Raw genomic sequence first — 12,497 nt, 5'->3', positions numbered from 1 at the left:
GATTGCGACCACCGACATTGTTCCCACTCGTACGAGGGCTCAGACTGAAAGGTATGTGGTGAAATGAGGAAAAACATTTCACTCAACAAGTAGTTATGGAATGAAATGCACCACTTGGAACTGTGAAGGAGACAGGTTCAACTGAGGCATTCAAGAGGACTTTGGGTGATTATTTGAATGGAAATAGGGTGCAAGGGTATGGGGTAAAAGAAGGAAATTGGTACAAGGTATTAACGGTCATTGGACAAGCCAGTGCAGAAACAATGGGCCAAACACCTTCTCAGCAGCTTTATCTCTGCACTCTGTTCTACTACACTGATGTTCTTTGTATGGTAATGATTTGCCTGCATTGCATGCAGAACAATACTTTTCACTGTTTCTCGGTACATGTGACAACAATAAATTAAATCAATCAACAGCCTCCTTCTCACTAACAATCCAGGGAGCTCCAGACGCAAACCTCCTACCGTTGGCGCTCGCTCCACTACACGCGCAGGCGCAGTTCTGAGGGGTTGGGGCGGCGGTGACGGTAATGCGCAGGCGCGTTAGCGCGGCCGCGGGACTCTCGCGAGAGTTTGTGAGCTTGGGGCCTGTGCTGGTCTATCGGGGCCTGCGGTGGGAGTTAGTCCGAGAGTCGGAGCGGGGCCGGTAAGTCTTGGCTGTCGGGGCCCTTTGTCGTCCAAAATGGGGGGGTGAAGAAGAATCGCCGTTCCCCGGCTTCAGCTTCCCCTTTCAATAAGCCAGTGGGTGGGTTGTCTGTCTCCGGCCGCGGTCGGTTGCTCCAGGGGCCAGGTCGTTGGGAGAGGTTTGGCGACGGTCAGATCCAATGGCTGCAGCGGTCGGGCGACTCTGGCTCGTCATCATGGAAAGAGCGAACCTCAGAATGAGAGTGAATAAGTACGGGAAGAGTCCATTCGGCCCATTGGTACCCGTGCTGGCTTCTCAAATGGGCTGTTCGTCCGATTCTTCTCTTTCCCCACAACCTTGCAAGTGTTTCCGTTTCGGATGTTTGTCCAGTTATCTGTAGGTTTTACTCTGACGGCTGTGTTGTCTCTGGGCTGAAGGTCTAGAACATGAAGGTACAGTTTCTGGATAGGGTTGGTTGGGGGAGTGGGGGGGCAAACCATTTAGGATTGAGATGAGGCAGATTTTTCTTCACGCAAATGGCTGCGAATATTTCGAATACTGTACCCTACTCTAACGTTGAATGTGTTGGAAGTTGAGCTGGACAGACGGGTGCTCTTTCAAAGAATTGAGATAAGTGGAGTTCAAGTGGAGGATTAGTCTTGATCGCATTGAATAACAGTGCTCAAGGGACTGTCTGGTCTATTTTGCTTCTGTGTCTAACATTCCTATTCCCTTCTGAATCTTCTGTAAGTTGCCTAAATCTCTAAGGCTGAAATGTCAGAAGCCCTAGGGGTATGTAGGCAGTGTGGAGAGTTACTTAAAAGAAGTTATGGAAGTGATCAGGGAGTATGAGAAAGCACTAGTTAATCTAAAGTAAATACATAATATATATTTCTGGGAAAGAGTGGACCCATTGTGGACCTTAGTGACAAGCTGCGGATATAACTGGAAGATGTAGTTGAGTCTTAACCTGGTATTGTGAGACTTTTGAATTTATGGTACAACAGCTTTATTTGAAATCACAGGCATTTGGAGTGCTGCCGTTTCGTTAAGTGAAGAAACAGTACTCCGAAAGTTTGTGATTTCAAATAAACCTGTTGGACTACAATGTGATATCATGTGACTTCTGACTTTGTTCACCCCAGTCCAACATCATCACAACCATGGAATTTTGAATCATACTTTACATCTGAATGATAGAGCTGAATTATGCCTCTCAGGTCATATACTATCCATAGAACTTGGGCAAGAGGTTTGAGATATGCTTGAACAAATCACAATTGAGAAGGAAAATCTTTAAGCAGACTTAAAATTGAATAAACCCACAGACCTAGTTGAGATGTTTCCCAAGCTGCTGAAAGGTGATAAGGAAAAGACAGAGAAAAAAGGCTAGTGAGTCTGACATCAGTTCTGGGCAAGTTGTTGGAGGGAATCCTGAAGGAGAGGGTTTACATGTATTTGGAAAGGCGAGAACTGATTAAGGATAGTCAGCATGGCTTTGTGAGAGGGAAATCCTGTCTTATGAATTTGATTGCGTTTTTGGTCTTTCATAACTATATCAGATCCATGAGACTATTTAGAGTTGTACAGCATAGAACCAGACCCTTCGGTCCAACTTGTCCATGCTGACCAGATATGCGAACCTAATTTAGTCCCATTTGCCAACACTTGGTCCATATCCGTCTAAACCCTTCCTAGTCATATACCCATCCAAATGCCTTTTAAATGTTGTAATTGTACCAGCTTCCACCACACCTCCAGCCTCAAACCTTCCAACCCTGGCAACACCCTTGTAAATCTTTTCTGAACTCTATCTAGTTTCACAACATCCTTCTGATATGAGAGGGACCAGAATTACACTATTCCAAAAGTGGCCTAACGAATGTCCTGTGTAGCCGCAACATGACCTCCCAACTCCCACACTTGATGTACTGACCAATGCATGAAAGCATACCAAATGCGTTCTTCGCTGTCATACCTACCTGTGACTCTGCTTTCAAGGAACTATGAACCTGCACTCCAAAGTCTCTTTGTGTTGCAACACTCCCCAGGACCTTGCTATTAAGTGTATAATTCATGCCCTGATTTGTCTTTTCCAAAATGCAGCACCTCAAATTTAGCTAAATGAAACTCCATCTGCAATTCCTTGGCCTATTGGCTCATCTGATCAAATTATTCACAGATCCCTGAAGGTAGCAGAGTATGTGTATAGATTAGTCCAAGCAAATGGGGCATTTGCTTTCATCCGTTGTGACATAGAATATATGAGCAAGCAGGAAATATTGGACTTATACAGAATGTTGGTTAGGTAGAGTACTGTGTGCAGATCTGTTTACCTCACTTCAAGAAGGATGTGATAGAACTAGAGGGGATACCGAGGAGGTTCACCAGGATGTTGCCTGGGATGGAGCAATTGAGTATAAGAAGAAATGAAATCAGTGTGGATTACTTTCTATAGAGCAAAGAAGGCGAAGCGGGGATATGATTGAGACGTATAAGATTGAGGGATGTGGACAGGGTGAATGGAGCAGCTGTTGCCCTTGCTTGAGGTGTCAACCCAAGAGGGCATAGTTTTAGGGCAGGCAACTGAGTGGATTTGGGGGAAAAATATTTTTTCATTCAGCGGGCAGGGGAATTTGCCACGCACTGCCTGGGAAGTAGTGGAGGCTGGAAACTTTTTAATCATTGGATGAACTCTTCAACTATTACAACATTCAAGGATATGGAAAAAGTGCAAGAAATTGTGATTCGTGCATCTTTAGTAGTAGTCGTATCAGTGTAAACTCTGGGCTGAGTGGCCATTTCTGCGCTGTATGAATTTGAAAAAAGTTAGGATGGTGAATGGCTTTGGTGTTTCCATGTATCTGATGCACTTGTCCTTGATAGTAGGGCTTCATGGATTTGGAAGGTGCTGTCTGAGGAGCCTGGTGAATTTCTGAAGTGCATCTTCTGGATGGTATGCAGTACTAATATTAAATACAATTGATGCAGGGAGTGGATGCTTATGGGTGTGATGCTAGTCAAGGGGCTGCTTTGGTCTGGATTATTTGAAGCTTGTGTTGTTCGTACTGTACTTAGTCAGACAAGAGAGTATTCCATCATGCTTCTGATTTATCCTTTGCATTGTTGATTGTTTATGCTGGCAGGACAATGGAGGTGAGCTACTTCCTGCAGGATTCCTAACATGTGAACTGCTCTTGTAGTCACAGTATTTGAGTTGTCCAGTTGAGTTTCTGGTAAAAGGGGGAAATGCGTGCTCACACACAGACACACAATATTAATAGGGGGAGAGGTTCAGTGAGTGTTATGTTATTGAACATCAAGTGGCAATGGGGTCTTGTTGGAGATCATCTTTGGTGAATGTTACTTGTCATTTGTCAACCCAAATTTGATCGTCCAGTTCTTGCTGTATTTGAATGTGAACTGCACATTCCCCCTTTGTATCAGAGGGGGAATGAAGGAGGCAGAGTGCTGGTTGGAAGTCTGTATCCAGAGCTATTCTGCAGGGTTTGGAGCTGGTATCCTTGCTGTTTCAGGTCTTCATTAACGATTTAGAAATGAATGAGAGGTTTCATCAGTCAGTTTGAGATGACAAAATTGCTGGTGTGGTGAATAGGAAGGAGACCTTAGACTACAAAGCAGCATAGCTGGGCTCATCAGAACAATAGCAAACAGAATTTAAGCTTGAAAAGTGAGAGATGATGAGCCATAAAAGACTTTAGTTTGGCCACAGCTGGAGCAATGTATGCAGTTTCGGTTGGCATCCTGTAGGGAGGATTTGATTGTGGAAGGGGTTAATGAGGTTATTGCTTTGGCTGGAATATTTCACCTGGGAGGGACTAGATAGGCTGTGGTTGTTCTCCTTGGAGCAGAGAAGGATGGTGGGTGGATGGAGGTAGGTAAGTGGGTGGGGGCGGTGGGGGAGCAGTTTGGTTCATTTGAGGTGTGCAGAATAATGAAGGGAGCAGGTGGGAACACCACCTACAAGTTTCCTTTCAAGCTACTCACCATCCTGATATGGAATGCCTCTGCATTCAGAGGACCCTCAAAAATGGACTGCAGTTCAAGAAACTTCTCGCTACCACCTTCTCAAGGGCAGCAAAGGATTGGCAATAAATAATATCCAAGCCAACAGTGCCCACATGCCATCAGTGAAGGAACTTCAGAAACTGAAGCAGCCATATGTATTCTTTTAATCCATGAATGATGCAAAAGCGCATATTGTGCCTCTATTTTGTCCTTGTATGTTCCTTGTGAAATATGTTGTAATTCTTTCCATTCAGAAACAGCTAATTCTTGCATTATTCTGGCATGTTTAATGAAAAGAGAACCTTGGTGTTCCTGAGCAACATTGTCCAACTTTTCTGCGTGATGTTCCATATTTCAATCTTCTCTCACTTATGGAGCTGGTGATAGACTTCAGAAAGATGAAGTTTGGCAAAAGATGTGAATTTCAAAAATAAAATTCCAACTCACTAAATTGACTTAAGTAAATGAGTCATTAATAAAATTGGCCATCAAAAAGTGCGAGGCTTCAGAGCTAATTAATGCAACCTTTTTTTTGTTGCACCTTGATTAAAAAGCAGAGCTAGAAGGAATCAGATTCAACTCTAAGTCATGATCACTAGGCAAGGGATTTGGGATTGCGCTAAGTCATGCTTAACTAACACTGACCTTGCACTCACCTCTGCACATTTGGAGCTGGCCTCCAGAATTCATGCAAATGAGGAAGTTGGAACTTTCAGCCTTTCCTCACCGGCCTGCATTGTGGATATGTTTTTGAGGATGAGGGGGAGGAGGAAGGCAAAGTTGGGTGAGTCACATTCACTCAGTCTCAGGACATGCATGCACTTTGCCTACCCTTGCTCCCATGTACTTTCTCTTATTCTGTATCTCAGTCTGTGGTTTACGTTTTCTCTCAATGCCTCATTCCCACTCTCTCATCTTTTGTGCTCTCACCCTTGCTCTCACACTTCTGTCACTTCCTCCCACAAATTGGCTTATTCTCCCCAACGCGTGCACTCAGGTGCACATGCACAAGTGTACTCTCCTGTTCTTTCCCTCACCAGTCATGGGGCCACTTGTTTGACCAGCCTATTTGCTATTCATGAAAGCATCTGGTGGCATGTTAAAGATGTAATTGAAAGTGACTGAAAGGTAATCTATCTATCTCAAATAATCAGGAACATGCAAAGAGGGAGGTGGTGAACAAAGGGAATTGTAGTTGCATGAAATTTGGCTGAAGGTGTAGGTGCTGATAGTGTTATGAGAGGTGGGCGAAAGATGTCAGAAGACAGGAGTTCAAGATTGAAGAAAACTTTCATCCTGGAAGGGGTGAGTCAGGTTGAGTCATTTAAAAAAAAAAGGACAGAACTTTAATCTTAGGTGGGTATTTTTGGACTTGTCGGAATAGATGTGGATAGCAAAGTTTTGAACTGGCAACAGTTCATGTAGTTTTTGAGGATCGCAAACTGAATATTGATATGATTGACTGGAGGTTTTTGGACAAATTAAGATCTCCACAGTAGTTGGGGCAATTTGGAGCAGAGGCTCTTAACAGTTTAGAGATGAAAGTAGGCGTTGTTTGTGCATAGGAGTTGAGAATTGATCAAGAAATTAAGGGGGTCTGAGTATCAATACAAACATGGGCATTCCTCATGTCAAAGTTTGAACTTTGCAATACATTTTTGAGAAATTTAGTTTGAAGTGTTTCCTTTTTAAAGCTTAACTCTTAACTGCCCTCTGGCCAATTAGGGATGGGCAGTAAATGTTGGCCCAGCCAGCAGCACCCATATCCTGTGAATGAATAAAACACAAACACAATCTTAGTTTTAGATTAGTATTATGAAATTGAGCTGGCCTGTGATCTTGGTGCTGTCTGTATAGTTTGCTCAAAGTAGTGACAGAGCATTACACAGGTGTTTACTGTTGGTGGAAAAACACAAGATTCCAATGTGACATTTCATCTGTTATGAGGAACTGGTTGGAAGAGGGGGATTGTTGATTCCTTCCAATTGACTCTGAGGTGGTGTTTGAAATAAAATGGGATGGGAGAAACTACCAGAAGCTTACCCTGAGAAATTAATAATTTTTATAGAATGGCCTTGTTGGTTTGCAAATACCTCAAATTAATTTTTCTGAATGATTATGTCACTGCAGCAAGGTGTTTTATTGTTCAGATACTGAAATTCTAGTACAGCAAATGTCGATCAAAGTATTGGCCTACTGTGAAGCCCTATTTTTAACAAGTTGTGAAACTTGAAAGGGGTCAGAAAAGATTCACAAGAATGTTGCCAGAGTTGGAGGATTTGAGCTATAGGGATAGCTTGAATAGACAGGGGATGTTTTCCCTGGTGCGTCAAAGGCTGAGGGGTGCCCTTATAGATGTTTATAAAGTCATGAGGGGCATGCATAAGGTAAATAGACAAGGTCTTTTCCCTGGAGTGGGAGAGTCCAGAACTAGAGGACATAGGTTTAGGGTGAGAGGGGAAAGATATAAAACTTGTTCATGCAGAGGGTGGTATGTGTGGGGAATGGGCTTCCAGAGGAAGTGATGGAAGCTGGTACAATTGCAACATTTAAAAGGCATTTGAATGGGTATATGAAAGGAAGAGTTTGGAGGGAGATGGGCAGGTTCTGGCAAGTGGGACTAGATTGGGTTGGGATACCTGGTTGGCATGGACGAGTTGGACCGAAGGGTCTTTTTCTGTGCTGTACATCTCTATGGCTCTATATCTTTAGCTACTTGGTTATTAGATGCTCCTGGATTTTAATGTGGTTAAGGGCAAACATGCTTCCATTGAGTGTTTGCATTTTGAGCAGCTTTGGCTCAGAGTTCATAAGCTGGAGGCTGAGCTACAGACACCATGGCTCATGGTAGGGGAAAGGTTATCTGCACATTTTATTCCAGGAGGCATTCTCACCCTTTAGGCTAAGTTCTTCTGATTTGATTACCAGAGTAAGGATGGTACGACTGCAAATCAGTCAGGTGAGAGAAACCAAAAGACGGGAATACTGAAGCCTTGGTCTTTGCAATTATTCAATAGGTTTGAAGTTCTTTCAGTTTATATGAATGAGAATGAGGGCTGCAGGGAAGATGAGCAAACTGAGCATGGCACTGTGGTAGGAAGCCATTTAACTGTGGGGAGCAAAATGGAATGTCATTTTTGTTTTAGGAGATCATATTGTAAAGGAGATTGACACTTTTTTTTGTAGCACAGTGTGAGTCTAGATGGTTGTGTTGCATGACTGGTTCCACCGTTGGAGGCATCTATTCAGGGCTGGAGAATTCAGGCCTTAAGATAGCAGAGCAAGTTCCAGTGTTGTCGTCCATGTAGTTACCTATGATATAGGCACAGCAAGAAACAGTGTTTTATGTGATCAGTATGAGGAACTGGGCACAGAATTTAAGAAGTAGAACCTGAAAGATGATGATCAAATCTCTGGATTAATATGCAGTCGATTTATATTGCAATGAGAAAGAAACATTGCAAGGGAGGCCCAGTCATCTGTGGTTAACTAAGAAATTAAAGATAGTATCACACTTTTCTAGAAAAGCATATAATTAGAAAAAATGGAGTGGGAATTCAGGAAAAAGTCAAATACAAGAGAAAGCTAGCTGCAAACATAGAATCAGGTAGAGTTTTGATAATTTAGTAAAGAAAACAGTTCACACAGTAAGCATTGGCCCTGATGAAAGTGAGTCTGGGGAACTCAGGGACATGAAATGGAAAATGAATTATGTTGATATTTTGTATCCATGTTCACTACAGATGATACAAGTGACATTCCAGAAATAGCTGTAACCCAGCAGGGAAGAGAGGGGGGGAACTCTAAATTACAATCAGGGAAGTGGTACTGAGCAAATTTTGACACTGCGGGCTGCTAAATCCCTAGAGTCCTGAAGAACTTCATTCTAGTCTTTAAAGAAATGATCAGTAAGTGAGTTCTTCCATTAGTTTTATTTTTTCCAAATTTCTTGAGTTGGGTAAGGTGCCAATGGATTGGAAAACATCAAATGCAACCCCTTCATTCAAAAAGGAAGGGATGGAGAAAGGATTAACTACAAATCTGTTGGCTTAACATCTCCCAGTGAAGTTGAGAAACTACTATTAGTTAATTTATAACTACTATAGTTAGTAAAGTTAGTCAGGCAAGGTGATATGGTCCTATGGGACCATAGGCTGCTGTGTCATTAGAAATAGCTGACTAGTGATTGTTTAACCTGCAGGCAAAGGGAGAGGTCAAGAATGAGGGCCCTTCATGGTAGCTTCAGCCATTGTGGGAATTGAAGCGTCACTCTGAATTGCAAACCTGAAACCTGCCATCCAATCAACTGAGTTAAGTGACCACAACGGAAGATCAGACAAAGCAAACGGGGTTGTGTGGGGGGAAAAAAAGTGTTTCAACACCTGCTTGCGATTCTTTGAGCAAGTGCCTGGGCTGTGAATAAAGTGTGGAAGCATTGTACCACTAAATTTGCAGAAGGCATTTGATAGGTTCCACATCAAAGGATAGTGCAGAAAATATGTATGTGGTGTAGTTGGTAACGTATTGGCATATATAGAAGTTTAGGTAAAAACAAGGACTGCAGAAGTTTAGCTAGCTGACAGGAGGTTGACATAAATGGGTCATTTTCTGGTTGACAAGACAACAAGGATTAGTGCCGGTGGCTCAATATTTTTAAATGACTTTGGTGAAGGGACTGAATTATAGTTCCTACATTTGGTACAGGTCAGAAAGTAACTTGTGAAGTGGCAATGAGACAACAAAAATTGTAAATAGGTTAAGTAAGTGAGCAAAGATCTGGCATATTGAGTATCAGTGAGACAATGTGAAATGGTTCATATGGGCAGGAAGAATTTTTTAAAAAGCATTATGTAAATGGTGGAGGAATTACAAAACTCTGACATGCAAATGAATTTGGAGTGTCCTAGTGCATGAACTGCAAAAAGTTAGTATGAAGGTATAGCAAGTTGTTAGGAAAGCTGAGAAAATATTACTGTTTATTGAGGGGATTTGCAAAATTCAGGAAGATTATGCTTCCGTTGTATCAGACGTTGAGACTATATCTGGCGTGGTATCCGTCTTTAATTAAAGAAGGATGTAAATGTGTTGGCAGCAATTCAGAGAAGGTTCCCTAGAACAATACCTGGACTGGGTATGTTGATTTATGTGGAAAGGGTAGTCAGGATGTCTTTTTTTTTTGCTGGAGTTTAGAAGTCCAAAAATTAACGTGGTTGAAATATATAAAATCTTAAGGGGCCTTTAGAGTGAATGTAAGGATAAGTCCTCTTCTCAGAGAATCAAGGGGTCGAGGATTGAAAATAAGTGCAATTTATGACAGAGATAGGGTTTTCTTTTTTGTGGTATGAAACTTTTGGAACTCCTCTTCTGAAGATAGTAGACATTATGTGGAGGTGTCGGTGTTGGACTGGGGTTGACAAAGTTAAAGATCACTTAACACCAGGTTATAGTCCAGTAGGCTTATTTGGAAGTATAAGCTTTTGGAGCTCTGCTCTCTTATCAGGTAGCTAGTGGGGCAGGATCATAGGGCACAGAATTTATAATCAAAGATCAAAGTGTTATACGACTGATGCGATGTTTAGAATAAATCTAGATTGCTGTTAAGTCTTTAATCACTCAGAATGGGTTGCAGGTTTCGATTCATTAATATGTAAATTCAAGAGCATCTTTTAAGTCACATTCCTGAGCTAACTTATGGTTTTATTTTTTAAAAAGTGACATCTCAGCTCCGACAATGCGTTAAAGGCTTGAGCTTAGAGTCTGTCTGTATTCCAATCTTTAATCAGACCAGTTCTATTTTCAAAGTAGGAAATTGTCACGTTAATTGTCACATTGACTAACTGCCTACAAATTGTGTTTTTTGGACAAAATAGAATGTATTTTCAAAGAGTTCTTGAATTTTTTTGAATGCGGAGGGTGGTGTATTTTTGATAAGAGGGTGAAAGATTATCAAGGACAGGTGGGAATATGGGGTAATATGATTAGCCATGACCTTATTGAATCTCAGAGCAGGCTGGAGGAGCAGAGTGTCCTTCTCTTGCTCCTAATTAGAATGTTCATATGTTCTTCTACACTATACTGTAATTAGTTTTGTCCCAATGGTTTTGATATCCCAAATAGATTTTTAAAATCTGGTTGGGGAGATCATTTAGTATGTGTTGTAGATTAATGAAACCAAGTTTTACAGGAATTCTACACTTCGAAAAGCAACTCTGTACCATATATAGGTGGTTTTACTATAATGTGCGTTTTGTTAATGCAAATTCGCTATAACATGATTGACAAATTGGAAACATGCACTTTTAAAATGTGTTGGCTGTCATGCAGTTATATTGCCAACACATGAAACACTGTTTCTAAACTGATTTTTCCAGAACAGGATTACACAAGAACAGAACCATCCTGTTACAGAAGAACTATCAGTCAGTAAAAGCTTGGATGCTCAGTTGTTAAACATCTTGAATATAGGTAACAACAGTAGATTTTCGGATACTAAGGGAATTGAGTGATATGGAGATAGAATGTGATGTTGAGTGCATCATACACTCTCAAAGGGTGAAGTGATCTCGTGCAGCCCTGCTTTCTGATGCTCTTAAAAGTGAAGCACGATGTTTGCTGGAAATCTGAAACAAAACAAAAACTGCTGGATATGTTTGACAGATCAGGCAACATCCTTGACAAGAGAAACAGTTTATGTTTCAGGTTGATTATATTTGAATTGAACTGAAAAATAGTAGGGATTTAAGATTTTAAGTAATTACACAGTCAGAGAGAGGAGAGAATGGAAGAACAAAGGCAAAGTCTGTGATAAGGTGGAAAGGGTGGGTTACAGGAGTGATTTGAATCTAAGCTCTTATGATATCTTACAATATGCTGGAAGCTTTTCCCTGAAGTCTGGAGGTGAAAATCATTTAGAGTCTTGGCACGGAAACCAACCCTTTGGTCCAATTCGTCCATGCTGACCAGATATCCTAAACTAATCTAATCCCATTTGGTCTATATCCCTCTAACTCTTCTGCATATGGTTGTTGTTGAATTAATTCTTAAAGTTAAAGTTAGACAATATTGTTAAATTAAACTCTAGCAGATACACAACTTGAATTGTAAGTTTTAAGTAGTAATAATCCAGTCCCTGAATAATAAATGTAAACATGAACATATAAATTTCCTGGCCCTATTAATGGGTATGTTGAATCTGGGAATTGAATGGAATGTCCAGCTGTAAACCTTGTCTGCCCCCTGAACTAAATGAACCTAGAAATGCCCAGCACCTCTACAGGAGGCAGAGTTATGGCAGAAATGAGTACTTTCAGCCTCTGCCTTTTGAATGGCCCTTGACATTGTCGCAAGCACCTCAGAGTTTTTGAATTGTGTATGACTTTCATGACTACAGAATATCCTAAAAGATTTTTGGAGCCATTGAAATTCTTTTGAAGTATACTCGTTAATGTAATGTAAGAAAGTGGAACATAATTTACATGTAAAAGCATACAAGCTACATAAACTTGTGGTATTGATCATGGGGCAAATATTGACCAGGATACTGAATAGAACTCCTGCACTCCTCTTCATCAGAATAGCACCATGGCATCTGTTGCATTCAGCTAAGAACCCAAATGAATTTCCATCTAAAAGACAACACTACCAATGTTGCCAACTTTCTTCACTACTGTAGTGGAATAACTATTTGAAATAGTTGTACTTGAGCCCATAAGTCAGACTTGAACTGTTAGCATTTTGGCTCAGAAGTGAAAGTGTTGGCCACAGATATGAAGTACACAGCTTGGAACCATTCTTTAGCAGGCACAAATCCTGCTGGCTACAAATGGACACGGCTCTTCGCC

The 12,497-nt window shown here is 41.3% G+C and overlaps 1 protein-coding gene across 2 annotated transcripts in view; it reads left to right on the top strand.

The window, feature by feature from the left end:
• Window positions 1-520: 520 nt before the first annotated feature.
• btbd10b (BTB (POZ) domain containing 10b) overlaps window positions 521-12,497 on the top strand; it is a 100,241-nt gene continuing 88,264 nt past the window's right edge. The window contains exon 1 of one of the 2 annotated variants that reach the window (XM_072592516.1): window positions 521-648. The gene's annotated coding sequence lies outside the window, so the exon portion shown is untranslated. The remainder of the gene's footprint in view (window positions 649-12,497) is intronic. The other variant, XM_072592520.1, reaches the window with a different exon arrangement.

This window comes from Chiloscyllium punctatum, chromosome 22 (assembly GCF_047496795.1).
Source record: "Chiloscyllium punctatum isolate Juve2018m chromosome 22, sChiPun1.3, whole genome shotgun sequence".
Lineage (NCBI taxonomy): Eukaryota > Metazoa > Chordata > Chondrichthyes > Orectolobiformes > Hemiscylliidae > Chiloscyllium > Chiloscyllium punctatum.
This window is presented reverse-complemented; position numbering and strand designations above follow the sequence as displayed.